Here is a 20,519-nt window from a genome sequence, read left to right as displayed (position 1 = left end):
CTGAAGCATAGCTTCACGAACGACAAAAGTCCCAGCCACCTTGGGGGATACTAGGCTTCAACTTGTTCAAGTTACAGCTGCACCAAGACAGTTGCACTACATTGACCCAACTCTCCAGTGGAATACATGGTGCGCAATAGAAATTAATTGTGCAGCTAATGTTTGGGCTGCGCTCCACGTCCTCCACCAGGCCCCCACACCAAACACAGAGAAAACAGTAGCATGATCAACTCTGCCCCGGTTTGCCTTCTCTCCCGTTAATCTAGAGGTAGTTTCTGATCTTATTGGCAAACTTAAGCCGACCAATTGCAGCTACTACACGTGTCAGCACTGAGTAAGACTAGTCTGTCTGTGATAAATACCTCACTAGCCCATGGATCTGTGCCAATAGACCTAAAGGAATCATACTTCACGATCTACTATTAAAAAAATCCACTTTAGACCATAAAGTGCTCTCAAATCACAGCACAATTGGAGGCCTTTTATGGCCTGCAAAGATTCAGGAAAAAATGGTCACCATACAACTCCAGAGCTACTTAGAAAAGCACAATATTCTATAGATGTACCAATCAGGATTCAGGCCAAGACACGGAACCGAGACAGCACTTATTTCTGTCTGGGACGATATTTTCAGGGCTGTCGACGAGGGTGACATTAGCATGCTGGTCATGCTCGTCCTGCCGGCAGACTGTGACACGGTCAACTTCGACATTGTTATTTCCAGAATGTCTACGGTGGCTCGGGTGTCTGACGACTCCATGAAATAGTTTACCTCCTTGTTTAGTGATCGATTCCAGCAAGTTAGGCTGGCTCTGCACTTGTCTGACTCCTTAGCAGCCAGGTGTGGTGTGCCCCACGGTTCATCTTTGTCCCCACTATTATTTAATCTTTAAATAAGTCTATTGTTGAGCATTTTCTCTCAATTTGATCTGCAATATCATTCCTATGCCGACGATGCGTCCAGCTAACACAACCAGTGGAATTAATTGACTGAGTGTTATCTTGTGCAGACAAAATTAAAAATATGAATGCTAGAAAACAAAATTCAGTTAAATCTTTGATAACAGAAGTTATTGTATTCTGCTCAACGAAGAAACATGCTAACCATATGCAAGCAGTCTCATGTCCAGCACTTTTTGACGTGACAATAAAGTTCATACTCAAGGTAAAGAACCATGGCTGCATTTGGCAGTCAAATCTGAATGCAATTTGAAAGTCAAACTGTTAAATTAGTCTACGCTCAACCTAAATTGTACAAGCCTCTGTTACCTCTTATTGAAGAGAGTGATGGTAAAGAGGTAGTTTGAGCACTAACTAAATCAAAGTTAGAATAGTGTAATGCCCTGTATACGGGCATACAAAGAAAACAAATACAGAGACTGCAAGTTGCCCAGAATTCAGCTTTTAGGCTCATTTTCTCTTTTCCCAGGAAATCGTCTGTTTCACAGTTTTGTAGGAGCCTCCACTGGCTCCCGGTGCAGCAGATGGTCCTGTCTAAGACCCTCTGCCAGGTTTTTAAATGGATTCATGGCCTGGCTCCCACCTATCTTTCTTCAAAGATCGCAGTCTATCACCCAACTCGGTCACTTCGATATCTAGGACAATGTCCTTTGGTGTTCCCATCCTCTAGGTCCGTCTTTTGGGAGCTAGATGTTTCTCCTCTGTAGACCCACGTACCTGGAATATGTTGCCAACTGACGTACACAAAATCAATTCCCTCAGTATCTTTAAGAAAAGGCTTAAAACATACCTTTTTGAATAACGCCTCTGATGTGTCCTAGCTGCCTGTTCAAATACTTTTGTCATCTGCGCCTAGATGTAGACTTTGCATGGTTCCACGTGATATGCGCTAAACAAGTTCAAAAATCAAATGTGATGGAGACTCACATGAAATTTGTCTCCAGTTGGGTCTACGAGAAGCTTGCATTCCTTTTTTCAGACCTACACATCTGTCACCCATGGTACACAGTTTATAAAAAATCATACCTTCATCCACAATATTATAGGAAGTATACAACAGACCTCAAATGCTACCCACAAAATTTTTCCTGGTCTGAGTTAGAGGGTATTACCCACTTTTTCCGAATGACAGTTTCACTGAATTTATTTTGCTGCATTTCTTACTACATTTTGTGCAGGAAATTTGTAGAGGGTAAGTTTGGGTATAGTATATCGAAAGGGGTAGGTGGTGGCAGAGGGGGTGGGGGAGTGTCCCCCTGCTTTTGGCAGGAAAAAAGTGGTAACATTGGCAAAACAACATTGGCAAAATGTTAGTTGGCAAAAAAAGAATCAGTAAACCTTCATAGATCCAGTTAGAGCCCGAGGTGTACAATGAGGTGCAGCCCCAAACCTTCAACTAGAGCCACCACCCTGTGTTGGCATTCCATATCCATTCACGAGTCTCAGCTGCACCCGAGGTGGATATCTCTGGGCCCATCCAAGTTAGAGCCCCGGGAGGTCTACAGCTATGCTTGGATCTCTGTCCATGGTCTTGTGCTCTAACCCCTGTTCCAAAGGGGTGTTCCTTGAACAAGCAAACTTCCGCAAGCCAAATGGGGGAGTCCACCCTCCTCCTGGGGTCAATGCTCTGACTCTTTAGAGTGAAAGCTCCAGGAGGTCCATCAGTCCAACCTGGGTTGTTACCCAGGCTCTGAAGCTCCAGCACTGACGGCCCTTCACTGACAAGTACAAGTAATTCTCTGAGCACAGTTGTGAAAACTGTAAGATATTGCAATAATTGTTGCCAATGAGTACCGCAGACCCACCTGACCTCTTGACACCTCTAGCTGTTCAGCCCCTGAAGGTACAGTCATGGTTGCAGAATGAGCATATGTCCAGGTGGGATGGCTGCAGTCTGCAGAGCAGCCTGCGTACATTGCAGTGGTTTGATTTGAGAGAATTTGATTTGATGTTATTTGAGATAATTAAGATCTGTGCTAAACGCCTGAGGGGCAACTACGTGCTAGAGATGCTCAGCTCAGCTAGGGCAGTGGTGTATCAGTCGAAAGATGGGATGGAGAAGTTAGAAAATGAGCATCTGCAATCTATTCCTAAACCCTAGCAGAGGATTCATAACTCACAATTCAAGAAGCAAAGAATTCCATAAAGAAGGAGCCAGAAAATTAAATGAGAGGCCCAGGGCTCTTGAACGCTTGAAAAATGGAAGAGACCAAGAACATATCTTTGGTCTTCACATTCCAAGCTGGAGTATACCATCCAATCAAGCCTGCCAAATAGGCAGGTGCTTTGCCAAGTAAGGTTTTGTGGACCAGGGTCATGGCCTTGACCCTATCCTTGATAGAGAGTCAATGCAGTCTCTTGAGCACTGGGAAAAAGTGAGCCCTATGAGGTGTATTAGTCACAGTGCTAGCAGCTGAATTCAGAAGAATTTGAAGCCATTGCAAGATCTTCTTGTTTGCCCCCAGAAATAGGGTGTTACAGTAATCTAACTTGGCCCCAATAATAGCCCAAACGATAAGATTTTCTTTTGAAAGAATAGGGCCAATCTGATTCAGCATCATCATATAGTGAGAGGAGCTTAGTACAGTATTCTCCTGAGGAAGCATGAATATCCTGCCATCAAATGCAACATTGAGTGATTTGGCAGCAAAGCAGCGTAATCACCTCCAGCATTTTGCTGGATGTCTTTCCCCCACCTCACCACCAAAGTTGTAGTTCTGTGGTGAAGTAATGTGGCGTTAACCTGCAGAGTTTGTGCCAGAAGTGGCTATGTTATGTGTGAGCTCTGTTCCACCACTGACAACATGCGTGGCAGATTGGTTAGCCATCTTTTGTGCGTTGAAAAGTGCGATTTTCAAGGATTTTGGCACGCACAAGGGTTTTGTGGCCATTTTGCTATTTCTGGCCCCATCATAGCGGAGTGATGCAGCATAGCAGAGCAAAAGTGGGTCAAAACATTCCACAATGCCCAAAAATCAGGACAAGCAGACGTTACCGTCACCACAAACAGGTACTCAGCAATCAGAACCATAGTGACCCAACTCTGAACAGAGATCTTCAGGCAACCATCATGGCATTTATGGCGATATCAATCACCCCTTTCATTAAACTTTACGAACAGCTCAATGAAAACATTAAAGATCTCACAACCTTGACTGCAGTTTTAAACACTAAATTAGTTGATGTCAACCAGAGGAGCTTTCACTGTAAGGAAGATCTTACTACTCTAAATAGTAAAATAGAGACAATGATAAATACTATTTCTGCTCAATCCGAAAACAATAACGAGGACAAAAAACTTCTTGCCGAAGTAGCCAAAGAAGCATTGAAACTATTTAGGACAAAACGTGAGTAGCCTACGCGAAACAACAACATCGAGCCACACCAACCTGTTGTTGACAATCAAGACCGAGAACTAGTCTATGTCTCTACTATACTTAAGCCTAAACCTGCTTTAATCGACCCTGGACTGGCACAGATGTCTCCTGTACGTCGTGACCCTGCAAGTGCACAAGAGCTTTCCGGACATCATCAACCAGAGCTGCACGGAATGTGATCAATATTATGGATGTTAATGACAGTACGTGTCTACTCGCCAAGTCTCTGATATGTCCAGGTATACCTGAGAGACCAACTACCGAAATGACAAAGATCGTCTCACTTCCAAGTTCCAGCCTGCCTGTAGACAAACCGACACCCAAAGAATCACAACTAAAGAATAAAAAAAAAACTATACTGATAAACAACGATCAGATTGTCCCGCCTCAGACAGATCTACCTATGAAGAGTCTCCCAGTTACCACAGACAGACTTGCTCAGGACCCAACGTCACAGGTCCCATTCTCATTCGGTGAAGCATTGGCCGCCAGTCTTCAAACAATTAATCCTGCCCTCACAAATCCACAAACGACCTCATCTTTGAGCACTCCACATCATAATACTGAAACAAGCATGAAGAACGGTAATGTCCTAATAACCCCCGTCGATCCAAATTCTTCCAAGAGCCCAGGGGTTTTTGACATCTTCAAAGGAGCTCATCACATAGTGAATCCTGGAACCACCTTCGCCTTTGGAAAAACTCAAGCAACGAAAGGAAAACCCAAAAACCAATCAGCAAACAAAACACGGCGAGGGAATGGATCCGGAAAATTCCAGCGTAATATAAAAACTGTAAATTTAACTGTACACTACAAATCTGGGCTTAAATCACATACTTCTCCAAACAAAATGTGGCACACGAGGACATAAGCCTAAACGCCGAATCTACTACTTTAGACAAGTCCTGGAATACTGAAATTGACTTGGTTGATCTATCAACATACGAAGATGATGAAGTGAATCATCTAAACAAGCAGGAATCGTCTACAAAGAATTCACAAACTGACCAGCCACTCACTGTTTCACCAAACATGTGCAGCAATACCCCCGCTATGGTACCTCTCCTTGAGCCACCAACAGCTCTCACCTCTCCGAAATGGCCGAGAACTTGTACTTTGATGAAATCTGTAATGCTGGCTCCTAACACAAACATAAATACTGGCTCCCCCTTCTTGACCATGGAGGAAAAACGAGCCAAACTTGCGGCTCGTAGACCACTGATATCGATTTGCGGAACTGAATCACCCAAAAGAACTCCTGTTTCTCACAAAGCCAACGAACACCCACACTAACCTCCAAAGCCTGTGGCACCAGTAAACCTCCATACTCGTCTTCCTACGTTAGAGGCAACTCACATCATTGACAAACGAGACACGGCTAATAAAAAAATCACAAAAAAGGTCTTGCAATATCAGCAACTGATTCTGGAAAGAGTAGACCCCTCCGACGACCGGATCCTGAACCGTCACTACATAACCAGACTATTCCACCTCGTGCCTAGCTTGAGAGCGATTCTTCCTGATGATTTGAAAATTGTCGAATTTCACTCGGAAAAAAGAAACGACATGGTGACTTTACATCTCGCATCGAGATTAATACGAGACATCCTGCTGGAAGCAGGTCCAGTGCTCCTGTCCCTGGGCTTTGAATTATATACAAGACTGCAAGTTGCTTCGTCCACTGAGCTCTCAAACAGTAACTCTTGCCACAAAGTCTCCCAAAAACACGTGACACCCCTCACAACGTCCGAAAACAGAAAAATCCAAGGGAGCACAAGGCTCATAGCGCCTAACGCAAACAATTCGAGAGATAAAATTGTGGTGGCTGACAACCTCACAGTGTACAAACAAATAACAATAACCATTGTGGGTTCAAGCAGAAAGTCTATCGCAGCCGCCCAGGAGGATCTTACAACATGTACATCTAACCTTGGAAAATGGGCTTGGCTCCCAGCCGCTCTAAACAGGAAGCTGAGTAAGTAACGCCAGGATCCTACAGATAGCTTGCCCATGACCCTTGGCTCCTGGAATACCCACGGCTTCTGACATCTGTACTACACACCATGGATCCATGACCTAGACTTGGTGAGATTACAGGATACATGGTTAACGGAATGCCCAATCTTACCACTGTTTGAAATAGCCTTAAATCCTGCGATTAAACAGCGAAAGGTAAGGCCAATGGCTGGGCTTTTAATCGCTGCAAAAAAATCTTCTAGTCTCACGATTGTTGAGACTACAAACAGACAGCCAAAGTGCTGTTACTTGGATCTCGTGAATCTGAGTTCCTACACATTATCAACCTATATTGGAACCAGTCTGCCACGGGAATAGTTCCATTTATTGACCATGTGACTACCACTGTGGATTCAATACTCGAGACCTCGAGCGCCGCTAAAATCATCATCTGTGGAGATTGAAACACTAATTGCCTGAATTATGACACTAGTGTTTTAACTAAACCACAAACTTGGAAGGACAACGATCTAGCGGCCCACTTATGGTGTACTGAAATGGATTCTCGCAAGCTGGCCCTTTTAAATGGGAACTTGTGTGGCGATATTCCAGCGAAGCCCACATGGAGCAGAGACCAGCAACTCTCAATCATTAACTACATCTTTGTGTCTGAATCACTCCTAACAAAGACAAGTCGTTCAAAAGTTATTAAGATGGAACACAGAGACCATGACATGCTGAAGTTGACATTTAACAGCCAAAATATCTTAATACAACCAACATGGCCCCATACCATCCCTTTTCATTCTGGTAGGCTGAAACTCAACCTAAAAACCACTGACGTCAACAAGATTGTAACCAGCCTAACCTCAGAACCTGACATAATAGAATATCAGCATCTCCTGTCTCAATTCTTCGAACAAAATCAGGGCCTCAAACAGCACAAGTTTCGCCATAAACACAAGTTTGACATCCAAGTGCTGCAACATAAACGCCTAATGCATTGCGAGATAAGAAAGTTATCGCGAGAAGACCCAAGTCTCTACTGTGTAAAAACAAAATCGCAATGCAAAAATATAAGAACTGGAGCAAGGTCCATAACTCAGTCCTTCTACAGAATGACTCAGAGGAGATGCTGACAAAGATGAAAAACAAGAACTCCTCCGAGTTTTGGAGCCTTATTAACAATCTTGCTGCTCCTCAGGATGTGCTACAAGCTTCTATCATCCCTGAAGAAATCTGGGTGAAACACTTCACTGACATGTTCAGCACAAATAAAGATGAAGCCCACGTAAAACTTGGCCACTTGGGACCTGAAATTTGATAAAGCCGACATTCTGAACTCCATCATTAAATCCCATGCATCGAGAGCCTCCGGACCCAATGGGCTGACAAACTACACAATAAAACTTAATCCTGATGCATGGGCAGATTTCTGCGTCACGTTGTTTGAAAGAATAACATAGAAACGTGCAACGCCAAAATCATGGAAAAGCACCATTATTGTCCCCATCTTCAAGAAAGGGAACAGGTGAAATCCAAAAAACTATCGACCTATTGCCCTCCTGGATGTACTGGGAAAAATGTACGCAAGCCAACTACAACAAATGCTGATGACCTGGTCCACAGAAAACAACTACATTGACTGTCGTCAAGCTGGCTTCGTAAAAGGTGTCGGATGCGGGCTCAATACTCTTTTGCTGAACTTACTAAAAATGGAAACCATTAGAACAAATTCTCGAATTTACGTGGCAGCAATTGACTTCTCCCACGCATTCGACAGTGTTGATCGCCAACTTCTGTGGAAGAAAATGGAGGCATGGAAGTGTCGACCTAGCCTGCTCGCTGCAATAAAGGAACTTCATTCCAATAAGATCATCAAAGTCCGACTGGATCAAGGAGGCACCCTATCTCCAGCAATCAAAACCTTTAAAGGAGTGAAACAGGGTAGTCCTCTGGCGGCCATCATTTTCAACCTTTTTATTTCAGACATTGGAGACACATTCAACGCAGTGGCATCTTTTCCTCCCAAAATACATGGGTCACACATTGGATGGCTCATTAACGCAGATGACCTAATCGTTCTAGATGCCACGCCCATTGGACTTCAAAGTAAGTTAGATGCCCTAGAGTCCTATCTCATTACAAATAGACTTTGTATCAACAAAAAAAAGCGAAATAATTATCCTTCGTAATTTGTCATCTCAAAAAGGGGATCGGAACAAACAGGCCTGGCATCTTGAAAAAACAACCTTAAGAATTTCGCCTATTTTCAAGTACCTGGGTACTTTGATAAGCTCTAACATAAATGACGGTCCCTGGGTCGAAGCAACAAAAAAAATGCCAACCGCTTGCTTGCCAAGCTGCCATCATTAAGAAAAAATTTGGAAAATTTACTATAGAGCCTATATTGGACCTTTATCATCAAAAGGCTGTTCCGGCCCTCATCTATGGAGCGGAAAACATGTTTGGCTGCCCACATGATCTGTGGAATACACTCGAAAATAGCTTCTGGTCTAGAGTGCTTCACCTTCCCAAGGGCTACTTACAACTTGAGATATGAATTAGGCCTGATATCCATACATGCCAGAGTGTGCTGGAACCTCTTAAAACTTTACAGAAAGACTATCACACCTAATTCGGCACCACAATTTAAAATTCTACATAAGCCAAATACAAACGCGGACTACACGGTTTTCTCTATGTGGAGTAAGTTAAGTCTCAAAGTGCTTGATGCAAATGGCATAAAGATTATGACTTTGCTTGAAAACCCTGACAAAGTGAAGCTACAGCTATGGAGAGCTGACTGGCATATAACTTGTGCAGATAGAGCAAGCTCTCGCCTCATGAAGGATGTTCCCTTTGAAGCAAGAACGTACAATAAACTTCAGCCTTATCTGCTCCAATCGCCAGACCAAAACTCAAGACTGCTCTTCTTACAATTTAGACTTAACCTTTATCTCACCAAGGATCGCACCAGAACCTGGAGCACAAAAGACAACGCAAATCTAAATTGCCGTTTCTGTGAGCAAGCAACAGAGACTCTCAAACACCTAATCCTGTTTTGCCCTAAGCTTAGAAGTACAAGAACTCACCTATTCGGCTCTGACTTTGAGGCGCGACAATTTTTTTCCGCCGATGATTGGTGGAAGTCAATGTTTGACGGGTCAGAGCAAAAACCTACGTTTGGGCTAGTAACATTTTTGAAAGACCTGAAAATTCATCTAGCCGAATTGAACCTTCCTTCTTAAACGACATACAAAAGTGGTCTAAAGTACTGTGTTACCCTTGACGCAACACTTACTTTACTTGTCGGAAACCACGACACTTGTTGTCACTTAGAGGATTGTGTGTGTGTTTTGGCTCGGTCGCATTCCTGTTGCAATTCTGATTTTTATATTTTTCTGTTTTTTTAATAAAGGTTTTTCAGAACCAATAAAAAAAATTAAATAAAGAAACGGTTGGAGGTGAAAACTGAAGGACCTGTGGGTGCTGTGGCGCCTATGAGTGATTTCAGTTGTGTGCCACTGTTAGCTTCCTGTGGGTCACCAAAGTGTTGCTGATTGTTAAGCCAACAGCACTGGCAAAACCAGTGAGGATTGTCCTGGTGGGTACTCTAAAGCATACTGTTGTGTCATTGTACCTACCCCAGAGCTACTGAACACAATCTCCCCTATGATTGACTGGAATCTGTGAACATAACAATCTAGATCCACAGCACTGGGAATGCTCTTTTACTAGGGAAGATAGACAATACTAAGAAAACCATAAACAACTTGCATTGTGGTATCAGTGGCTATGGAGGAGGCTGGCCGGAATGCCGAGGATCATGACAGGACCGAAGAGAACGTCATCCTGAAGGACTGTCATCATAACCCTCAACTGATGATGATGGGGATACATTGTCCAATTCAGGGGCTGTTGTGGTGGGACATGAAGGTGCTGATGCACTAGATTTGTCGTAGGAGCCACCACTAAAGAGCTGGGATGTCTGTCATTGGCTTCTGAGTCCTCCTGTTTGGGAGATGGTTGATCAAGAGGAAGGTTTGATTATACAGCTGCTGTTTGCAGGCCAGTGAGGAGCAGTTGCGTCAACTTGCCACTCTGGACCGAGGAGAATCTGTCAGCGCTTATTTTACCCGTGGATACCAGGATGGCGCCTGGGCATTTGGACGGCTGAACAAAATATCTGGGTGCAAGACAAGGTTCGCATCCACCTACTTAAATGACAATGACAGGACCAATTCATGGATTATGTGCTGAGTGGATGACTCAATCAGAATCTCTTAATTTGGAGAGAGGAAAAATGGTCACTACTCAGGTTCATTGCCTGAGTAGTGACAATGAGATGCAAGTTCATAAGTAATAGACATGTTCCACAAAACATCCTTCATGGCACCTAGGCATGCCAAGTTGCTATGCACTGGAAACTAAGTACTGATTCCCAGGTTGATCTGGGTTGTAGCTTAGAAAAGTCTAGGTGGACTCATCATCACCCGACTTTCTCTTTATGTGATTTAGTCTTGCCTGTTTAATATTGTCTGTTTAAATGTTTTTGGGTCCGTTTTTATACGGTTTAGGTATATATTTTAATTTTCCAACAAAGGGATTTCCAGAAACAACAGAATACTTAACATACTGTTAACACCACACACAATTAAGACTACAATTAAGACTACAAGTGTAGGTACAATTTCCCCTTTGGTACAAGCCTGTACTACACAGTAAAGTGGTAGCGATGGCTGAGCAGCCAGACTTATCTCAAGAGTAAAGTGAGCAGTACAAGAGGTTACACAAAGGACAACAATTACTATGGTTCAAACAAACACTGATTCAAGGTGTCTCAGTAAAAGAATATACATTTATTTAAACCATCAGTTATAAACCAGTGCACTAATATAAAGGAGCAGAAAATCACAATCTTAATACACTACAATGACCCTCAATTCTGGACAAGTTAGGCTCAAAATGAAGTGTGAGCAAAATGGCACTCCAGTAATTTAAACGGGACAAAAGACAAGGTTATCAACAACCAATCAGCACCAACAAGTTATAGGCACGGCAATCTAGAAAAGGCTTAATACAACTAGGATTCAAGTCAATAGGCCTGGTCCAATGTTAATGGTTGAGAGTCTTTGCAGAGGATCACACAGTTCAGAGTAGTTTGCGGTTAATTCTTTGCCAAGAGTTCAAAACGAAGTTGGTCAGAAGAAACGTTATTCAAAGGAGAAAAGAAGACAAGCCTTCGGAGAGGCGAAAGATTTCAAACACTTTTACCGCGGTCGGACGGAACGAATGACCACATTTGCACAGTACCTTAAATGAAGAAGAATGCTGTAGCTGAGGCGGTTGTTCCTGGCAGTTCCTGCAGGCTCACGCTTCCTGAAGCAACTGTCATGGTGACAAGAAGGAGGAAGACTGGAGGGTCCTGCACTGCCCAGGGAAGAAGCCAGCAGCAGAGCAAAGCATTGAATAAAAGGTGCCCTCCTTAAAATCAAAAAAGTTTCCGTTCCCCCTGGCTATCCGGTTCACTGCAGTGATGCACAGCAAATTCAACCAGGAGAGGGAGGCCGACGTTTGGTGTTTGGTGAGCTGGTTGGTCCCACCAAGCTCAAGGGAAGATTCCTTGCAGATCTTCTCTGTCGTAGGAGTTTTGGGCGATTTGGACCTGCAGCAGGGCTTCACCGGGATGTCCAGTAGTTGCAGCAGTCCTCCTCCTTAAACTCCTCATTGGTTATCTTGTTCCAGTGGCGACTCTGCCTTCCAAGTCCCAGAGACCTGCTTTTAAACAGTTTTCCCTCATTCACACAGCCTGGCTGTCAATCACACAGCAGGGTGGCTGTCCTGGCAGGACAGCCACCAAGCCAATCAAACTAGAGTGCGACTTGGGTCTCCAAGGAGACCCTGTGCAGGGGGCCTCCAACCCCTCCCTCACATCCTGTCCACCCAGACATTCAGGTGCCTAAGGAGGGCTGCTGTGCAGCAGCCCACCAAAGGATGGCGAACAAAGGAATAAAACCTGGTTTGGTGCGCAGAGTAAAACACGAGAAAGACCTTTACAGAAAGAAATGGCGAATAAACCTGACCGGAACCAAATAAAAATAAAAGGGGTCCAGCGGATTAGAGTTTGAGGCTACCACCGTAGCCTCTAATAGAACCGAGGCTATTTTCATAGTCTGCGGTAGAATTTGAATGGTAGCTGAGAATCAGACAAAAAGAGATAACTATTAACCCTTCCAGTACTCTATGGGAAGATAGATTGTACTGGGTCTGGAGATTTAGTAAAGCCAATGATAACTTTACAAGTTCTGGGAGACAGTAGTCAGTCCCAGAAAATGGAGTTTAAAGTTGGAAGTCTAAAAAGACAACCCTGTGTCACTGCACTAAAGGTGCTGTGTGACACACAGTACAAAGGTGGAATGGGTGAGACTCCATAGTCCATGAGCACAAAAATGTACAACACAGAGCAAAAACACATGTACGAGTGGGAAAAAGGCTCACACTCTTACCAGGTGAAAAAAAATCCTAGAAATCCAGTAAAGCTGCTGAGGGACTCAACAGGTAAGGGAAATTAGCCATTCTGGAGAATTCTCCCTAACACACACTAAAACAAAGTTCAGCACTGTGTTTATTATTTTCACTGGAAGGGTTAAATGACTGCCTATTGGAACTATGGGATACTCAGTGCACACTGAAAAAGATGAATGACTATAATCTAACAGTGTCAGGAAGGTATGGTGGCTGAATCAGCGCAAGTGCAACTCTAAGAGGACCTAGTGTCAGTTTCGTAGCCCATGTCTATAAACAAAAGGAACACCGTTCAGGAGTGACACCCTTCTGCTGGCTATTCCTCCAAGCACTTGAAGTCACTGGGTATTTAAAGTACATCGGCACGCTTCCTTAGATTTTCCTTGGTTTTTCCTTGAGCTGCCTAGTTAACATATGGGCTCATAAATTGTAACTCTCTGGTTTCAGGCCAACTTCACAGTCTCCCAAAATGAAGACACAGCAGATTTCCTACCATGCAGGAGCTTGTGAATCTCCCGGCCAGTAGGGGATATCTAAAATGATTACCAGTAGGAAATTCCCCCCACTGCTGAGGTACTTTTCAGTCTGACATTTTTGGAACTCACAAGTCAAGAGTCAAGCTCTCAGGAATTAGCTCTCGGTAGGCTCTAGTTATTATTCTCCTCCTGGCGGGTCTCTCACCTGTAACGTCTGACCTATAGACCTCAGTAGGCTTTTAATTACTTCTCTTCAAGATCTTATGGACCGTGCCAGGATTTGGGTCATAACCATCAGTAGGCCTTTAGAGCAATGTTTCTCTAGTGCTGGACAGCACTCCCTAGCAATATGCTTGTCTCTCTTTCTTATGCGTTCTCTCCACCTGCACTAGCTCTTGAACTCTTTATCCTAACTCCCTCAGTTCCTGTTTCTTTCTGCTTCCTTTTAAGCTGTTTTAGCCCTATCAAGGTTCCTAATATAAATGCAATAGGCTAGTTCCTCTCTGTTTATCGCCAAGTCATAGAACCTTTTAAGGGCCTCTTGTCCCATCTCCACCCCCAATGTTGGCTGTCGTGTTTCCTTAATGGTCAATGTCACAGTGATGTCTTTGATTGTTGGGTGCACTAATTGTCTAATTAGCTAGGAGCATTTGACGAGGTCATATGGACAGCAGCTGCCATTTTAAGGTCAGGCATCTCTGTCTTGGCAGCCTCGTGGCCAGTTCTCCTGCTTCCCCAATACGGAATATCATGTAAGGTTGACATTGCATATCTCATAAGTCACACTATTTCTACCTGGTAGAAAATGAGGTATGAATTATAGAACTTAATTATAGAACTTAAGCAAGTGAGTTTCTCATCTGCTGCGTTGTTTGTTTCAATCACCAAGGCACACAATCGTACAATTTGCCTCTGGATACTGTCTCATGGAAAAATGCATTCAGCTTATCATTTCCCCTGACCCTCACTTGTCTAACATGATACATTCCCTGTATGCCTCCCTCTTATCAGGGAGCTCCACTATAGTGCTCTTACACACCAGGGGAGGGTATGAGGTATGAGAGGTTCTTGTGTATACTCTGGCATATACCCCTACAGGGGTGTTATCATGAAGCGGGTGACATCCCCTGATTTGCAGATCATCTTAGGCCTCTCTACCTGCAATGGACAGGCGGCATCAACATATAACAAACACAGTGGCCTTTCTAATTAACCCTTCCATGGTGCTTCATTGGAGGAGAGGGGTGTCTACTAAGGGAGATCATGTTATTCTGGAGTATGCCTCCATAATGTTCCATAAATATCAGAAAAGGTTATCACCTTAAGAACCATTGCATGTCCAGTTGGTTACTGGATTTATCATTAGCGGCCAGCCAGACGTTGGGGGCATGATCCTGAATCAGGCAGAATTTGTGTCCTGTCATGTAGCATGTAAGTGCTTCTATGCACCATTATATAGCAAAGCATCTGAACTCAATGATTGAATAATTCCCTCGCCTCAGGCACAGGATTTGCTTGTTATAGAGAATGGATTCCTCTATAAACTGTCATTCCTGTCACAATCTTGTCTCTTATCCTATTAGTATGGATGCATTGTTTTGCAACAAAAAATCTGGGAGAAGTCAAGTGCCATAAGCAACAGAAGATGCATGATGCTGTTTTTATGCTTTGAAAGTCCTCTACTTGTTTTTGGTTCCATAAGAGGTATGAGTGTTAGGTGGCTCCTAAAGTAAGGGCCCAGACTATTGTTGAGATATTGCAGAAGGTGTCAGATGTCCTGTGTAAAGGGAACTGAAAAAGAACATCAGCGGTGGAAAAAGCAGTCTTTCTGATTTCAGGTGTCAACAGGATCTACTAATATCTCTTTGTGAGGTATAGAGTAGAACTGACGGTGGAGGACCCAGTCTCAGCTTAGTGTACATTGCAAATTGGGAGAGTTTGTTTACTTTTCTGAAATAGAAAACAAATTGCCAACTTCACATAGACTTCCCCACCAGGACATTGGAAGATGACAATTGTCTCATGAATATCTCTACAACTTTCAAACCAGCATCTTGTGTGTCTCCTTGTACAGTTTGGCAGTGGGCCTTGAGAAGTCTATATGGTCTAGGGTGTATGAATGTGGGGAACGAATCCTTGTACGCAGCCGGGCATCTTTGATAAGACGTCCTTCAAATCACTGAAGAAATCTCACATGTGGAATCTCCTTGGAAGGCGCATGAATTTGATGAAGGGATCATTGTATGCACCTGGGTATCTTTGAGAAGACATCCTTCAAATCACTAAATAATTTCCTGGGAAGGTGTATGAATGTGATGGAAACACAATTTATTTGATGTGTAAGCACCTTACAAATGCACAATAAATGAATGGAAGAATCCTTGTATGCACACAGGCATCTCTGAGAAGACATCCTTCAAATCACTGAAGAAATCTCACCGCTCCAATTTGTGAATGGGGGCCAAGTCTTCAGGTACCCATGTGGTGGCCTATTTAAAAGACAATGATCCTGGTTATCTGGTTTTTACGGGGGCAATGAGAGTGGGGTTACTGTTTTGATTCCATGCTTTTAACCAATTCACATGGTATTGGTTCATTTTTATGCATGTGAGGTTTCTGTATATTTTAGTAAAGATTGCTTAGAACCTCTGTAACAATATAGGTGCCATGCCATTGGTCTACCAGTTCATTTTTGTTGGTGGGAAGAAGTACCATAACCTGATCACCAACCTGGAACCATATCAATTTAACATTCTGGTTGGATAAACGTTTTTGCTGTATTTTGACGTGCCTCATGTATTGGTTTATTAGCTCTCTGACCATGTTTGTTTGTTTGTTTGTTTATTGATTTATAAAGTGCACCAAACCCAGAGGTATCTGGGCGCATAGTAAAAGTAGTTTTCAAAATGTTCAAGTTGCACAGAGAGTATTTACAATATTTACAGTCATAATATACAATAGAGCAGTAAGAAAGGCAAAGAACAACAGAAAAGGTTCATGACAGCAATAACATATCAGACAATCTCATAATCAAATGACAAGACAAACGTAAGGTGTCCACAGGATTTCATCTGTCATTCATAGCTAACCAGTTTTTCGTGTTTTTCCTAAAGATGTGGAAAGACTGTTCAGATCTCAGACCAGACGGTAGGGCGTTCCATGACTGAGCAGCCATAACTGGGAAGCTGCTACCGCCTGCTTTCTTCAGATTATAAGGAAAAAGGAATTAGCCGTCCTGGTGGGACGTGTTGATGATTTTATTTACAATTTTATCCCTTAGGTATTTCGGGGCAGCGTTGTTAAGGCATTTGTGGGTAAGGAAGACCGCTTTGAACTGGATTCCGTCCTTAATTGCAAGCCAATTGTTCTTACGCCTAGCTTCCAAGATGTGTTGTCTCCTAGGAATACTAAGGGCAGTTCCAAGTGCGTTATTTTGCAGTATTTGACGTTTGTTGGTGATGTATTTGCTAGCTCCTAGATACAGAGCATTAAAATAATCAAGTTTAGAAAGAATTAGCGCTCTCGCTAATGTAATGCAGCTTTTAGTGGAGAGGAACGGTTTACAGGCATGTATCAACTTACAGGTGTAAGCTATGGCAGAGGCTGTGGCGTTACCCTGTTTGCGTAGATTAAGGGCGGAGTCTAAGTAGAAATCTAGGGTTTTTACCTCTTTTGCCAGTTTAATGTTGATGCCATCGATATTGTAGGCTCTGTATTTATTGCTGAGTTTGTTGAGGTTAGCTCGGGCTCCTAGGATCAGGAGCTCCATCTTATCATCATTCATACATAGTCCATGGGATGCCATCCATGCTTGAATGATTAGATAGATTTTATTCACCAAGGCCAGGTCAGTATCATAGTCACCAGTGAGCGGTATGAGGATCTGGATGTCATCTACATAATTCGTGTAGGTGACACCCAGATGGTCAAAGTCATCAAAAAGTGGCTTTGTAAAGACATTGTACATCGTGGGTGATACACAGGAGTCTTGAGGTACTCTGCATGTAATGGGTGAGGGGTCTGCTGATGCGGAGGGGGAAAAACACTCATTGACCTATTAGTCAGAAATGAATAGATCCATGCTGTGGCTTCCATGGAGAAGTGTGCCGCAGTGAACAGATGTTTACAAAGCGGTGTCCTGTCAATTGGTCGACTGCAATTTGGTCGACTGCAATTTGGTCGACACCATTTGGTCGAATGCCAAATGGTCGATTTTTTTATTTTTTATTTATATATGTGTTTTGTGGGTTTTCGTGTGGGGAAAAAAAATAAAAAAGAAAAAAAAGGGGGTTGGGGGGGGGGGACCCCCCCAAAAAAAACCAAAAAATGGGTAAAAAAAAAAAAAAAAAAAAATTCGACCATTTGGCATTCGACCAAATGGTGTCGACCAAATTGTCTGTCGACCAAATGTTTTCGACCATTTGACTGGTAACCATACAAAGCACTTAGTGATCAACCAGATCAAAAGCCGCTGATAGATCTAATAGTAGTAAGAGAGCAAGTTTCTTATTGTCTTTAAGTAGGTCGATTTGATTCTTAAAGGAATGGTTCGATCAAAATTTTTTATTGCCTCTACGGGTCGGCCATGTGTTTTTAAGCCTAAATCGCTCAATTTTAGAAAAATTTCCTATGGACCTTACCCGAGTTTTCGTCCATTAAACGCACGCGAAAACAGGCATCAGGGAGCTGCCATTTTGTGATAATCCTATCATTTCCCCCATCGCCCTGGCTGACCTGCTTTTGCGGCACTAAATCATATCCCCCGCCCCTGAGCCTGTCATCAGCAGACGCGTACTGTCCATTTCACAACGCGAAAGCACGTCTCGTGTCAACATTCGCTGCGCTTCAGCTAGTGACGTGTCGCCATGGAAATGGCAGGACGCCTCTTTCCTCAATAAGTATAAACAGACCGTTTCACAACATACAGCAGCAGATTTTCGATTCCATTCCTCTCTCTGTGTTACTTTGAGTATTCTTTGACTCGTTTCTGTGCTCTGGTCAGCTACCTTCGTTGCTTGTAGCCCGTGTGAACAGATACCAGTACCACCGCTATCAATTATTTTAGTTGGTTTAACACACAATGGCTACAATAATGCCCTACATATACGAACCCGAGTATACCGAGGAGGAACTACTGGAAAGGGAAACACGCGAAAACGATGGGTCTTCGGACGGCAGTTGGGAGGATGATTCAACAGCTGAAGAGCCTGGACCTAGTCGCATGGACGGTGTTTCCATCTGGTGCAAATGCAATCGGTGCGAGCTAATGCTAACCGAGGACGAGAACTGCTGCTGCTGTGAAAACTCGGGATGCGTGGCCTACATTTCTGAAGGCCAGCCACGACCGCAATGCATCACCGAGCTGCCAGACTTCAGGGCAGCCTGCCTCACACGGTCCGTGTTGAGGATAATGATGGTGCTTATGCACGAACTTCGCGCAACTGTTCGTCCTCATAATCCGAGTAACGAGTAAGTATACTCTGCTTGTCATGCCACTCCTATTTCATGGTCTTCTACTATATCCAAAATTACAAATTCATATCATTGTAACGCACGAAAGTCTTTCAATAGTGTGCAGTGTCTAGATAGCATTTGTCCGAGCAGAATGCCATTAGTTACAAGAATTGTCATTGACAACAAATGTTTATTAAACTTATCTTGGTCATTTAAAAACAGTTTGTTTCATTCCTTTTCAGAGGTGGTACAGGCTGGTGGCCTATCGTTCCTTTACATGGTGGCTTCACGGGAGGCTTGGACACCGTGTTCGAAGAGTGATACCCGCCTGTGCCGTTTGTGCCATAAGAGAAACGTTCCCGAGTGACAGCGGTCAGTACAGGGGATTTACTCTCGCTGTGCTGCAACCTGAACTGTACAATGTGTAAAGTTTTGTATGTTTGTGTCATCAAAATAAGATACAAAATAAAACACCACATATATTTTAACAACGGTTGTTTCGATTTTTTAAATGAATCAAGTGTGTCTCCATTCAAGGATGGACGTCAGACATCTGTGCTCGGAATGGGTGAAGTTCAGGTCGCTGTGAAGCGGGGTGGTCACTATCTAAGCTAACATAATCTATTATCAATAATGCATGCACTAACTAACACTTGTTAAAAGTCTTTCAGTCAGTTATGTCTGTATAAAAGTCACACATATATCTATACTATCAATTAACATTGGATTATACAGGCCTCAGGTCAAGGTTCTTGACCACTATAATACACTGTTTGAAGTGTGGGCCTGTGCTCACAAGAATCTCTGGTATGTGGCATTTGTTATTGATAGGCAACGATTTACTGCAGTAGGGGTCTAATGTTAGTTGGGGATCTGCTACGTGGGCATCATGGCATGGTTAGTGGTCTGGCACATGAAGAGTATACCTTGCAGGGACACAGGGCCAGAATGGCAGTAAGTTTCAACTGGCGAGGGTGCGTGGGCAAGGACACGTTTGTGGAGATGAACGAGCTATGTGCTTGGTTCATGCCGGTTCGCATGCAGGACCGTGATCTCAGAGAGTGATGTGTTACATTTATTAGCTGTTGCAAATACCTCTGGAGTTTTCCAGTCAGAGTGGCAACGAGGGTGTGGCCCATGTGCTCAGCGCGCTGTACTATCGCAGTGAGGTCACCAAGATGGAGTGGAAAAGGGGTACAAAAATGGATGCCTCGTGTCCTGCTCAGTGTTCCCATCTACGCGAATGTCATCCAAAGTTAACATCACATAAGGGCAAGGGGCGAACCCACTACCGGAGGCACTAGTTACGAGTTTCTACTGAGAAGTAAAGGATGAGAGGGGCCTGATGGCCCCTCGCTCCCACACACTTGCCTGCACGCCCCAGGCCCTCTATCAAAGGCGGTTCGCACCCGGGGATGAGCGCTGGCAAGGGGGGCTGTCACGGGTGCAAACGGCCATGGTGCCAAACAGCATGTACACTTCAAAAGGTATCCCACGCCCAGGGGCCATTGCTCACATGGCCTCCTCAGACCCCGTGTCTCCAGACAGGCCTCCCCTGAGGCAGGCCGCCCCCCTGCAATCCACATAAGTGTGTCTCCATTCAGCAGTCTTCCTGTGCCTTATCTGCACGCCCCAGGCCCATCCACCCCACCCCCCTCTATCAAAGGCGGTTTGCACCCGGGGATGAGAGCTGGCATGGGGGGCTGTCACGGGCACAAACAGCCAAGGTGCCAAACAGCATGTACACTTCAAAAGGTATCCCACGCCC

At 43.9% G+C, this 20,519-nt stretch overlaps 1 protein-coding gene across 1 annotated transcript in view; it reads right to left on the bottom strand.

The window, feature by feature from the left end:
* The window catches only part of FAM107A (family with sequence similarity 107 member A), a 1,685,791-nt gene that overhangs the window by 489,344 nt on the left and 1,175,928 nt on the right, over nucleotides 1-20,519 (bottom strand). The window lies entirely within an intron of this gene.

This window comes from Ambystoma mexicanum, chromosome 2p (genome assembly GCF_040938575.1).
Source record: "Ambystoma mexicanum isolate Mex_15411 chromosome 2p, UKY_AmexF1_1, whole genome shotgun sequence".
In the NCBI taxonomy this organism is placed as follows: domain Eukaryota; kingdom Metazoa; phylum Chordata; class Amphibia; order Caudata; family Ambystomatidae; genus Ambystoma; species Ambystoma mexicanum.
The sequence above is the reverse complement of the archived record's forward strand: the minus strand, read 5'-3'. Positions and strand labels throughout refer to the sequence as shown.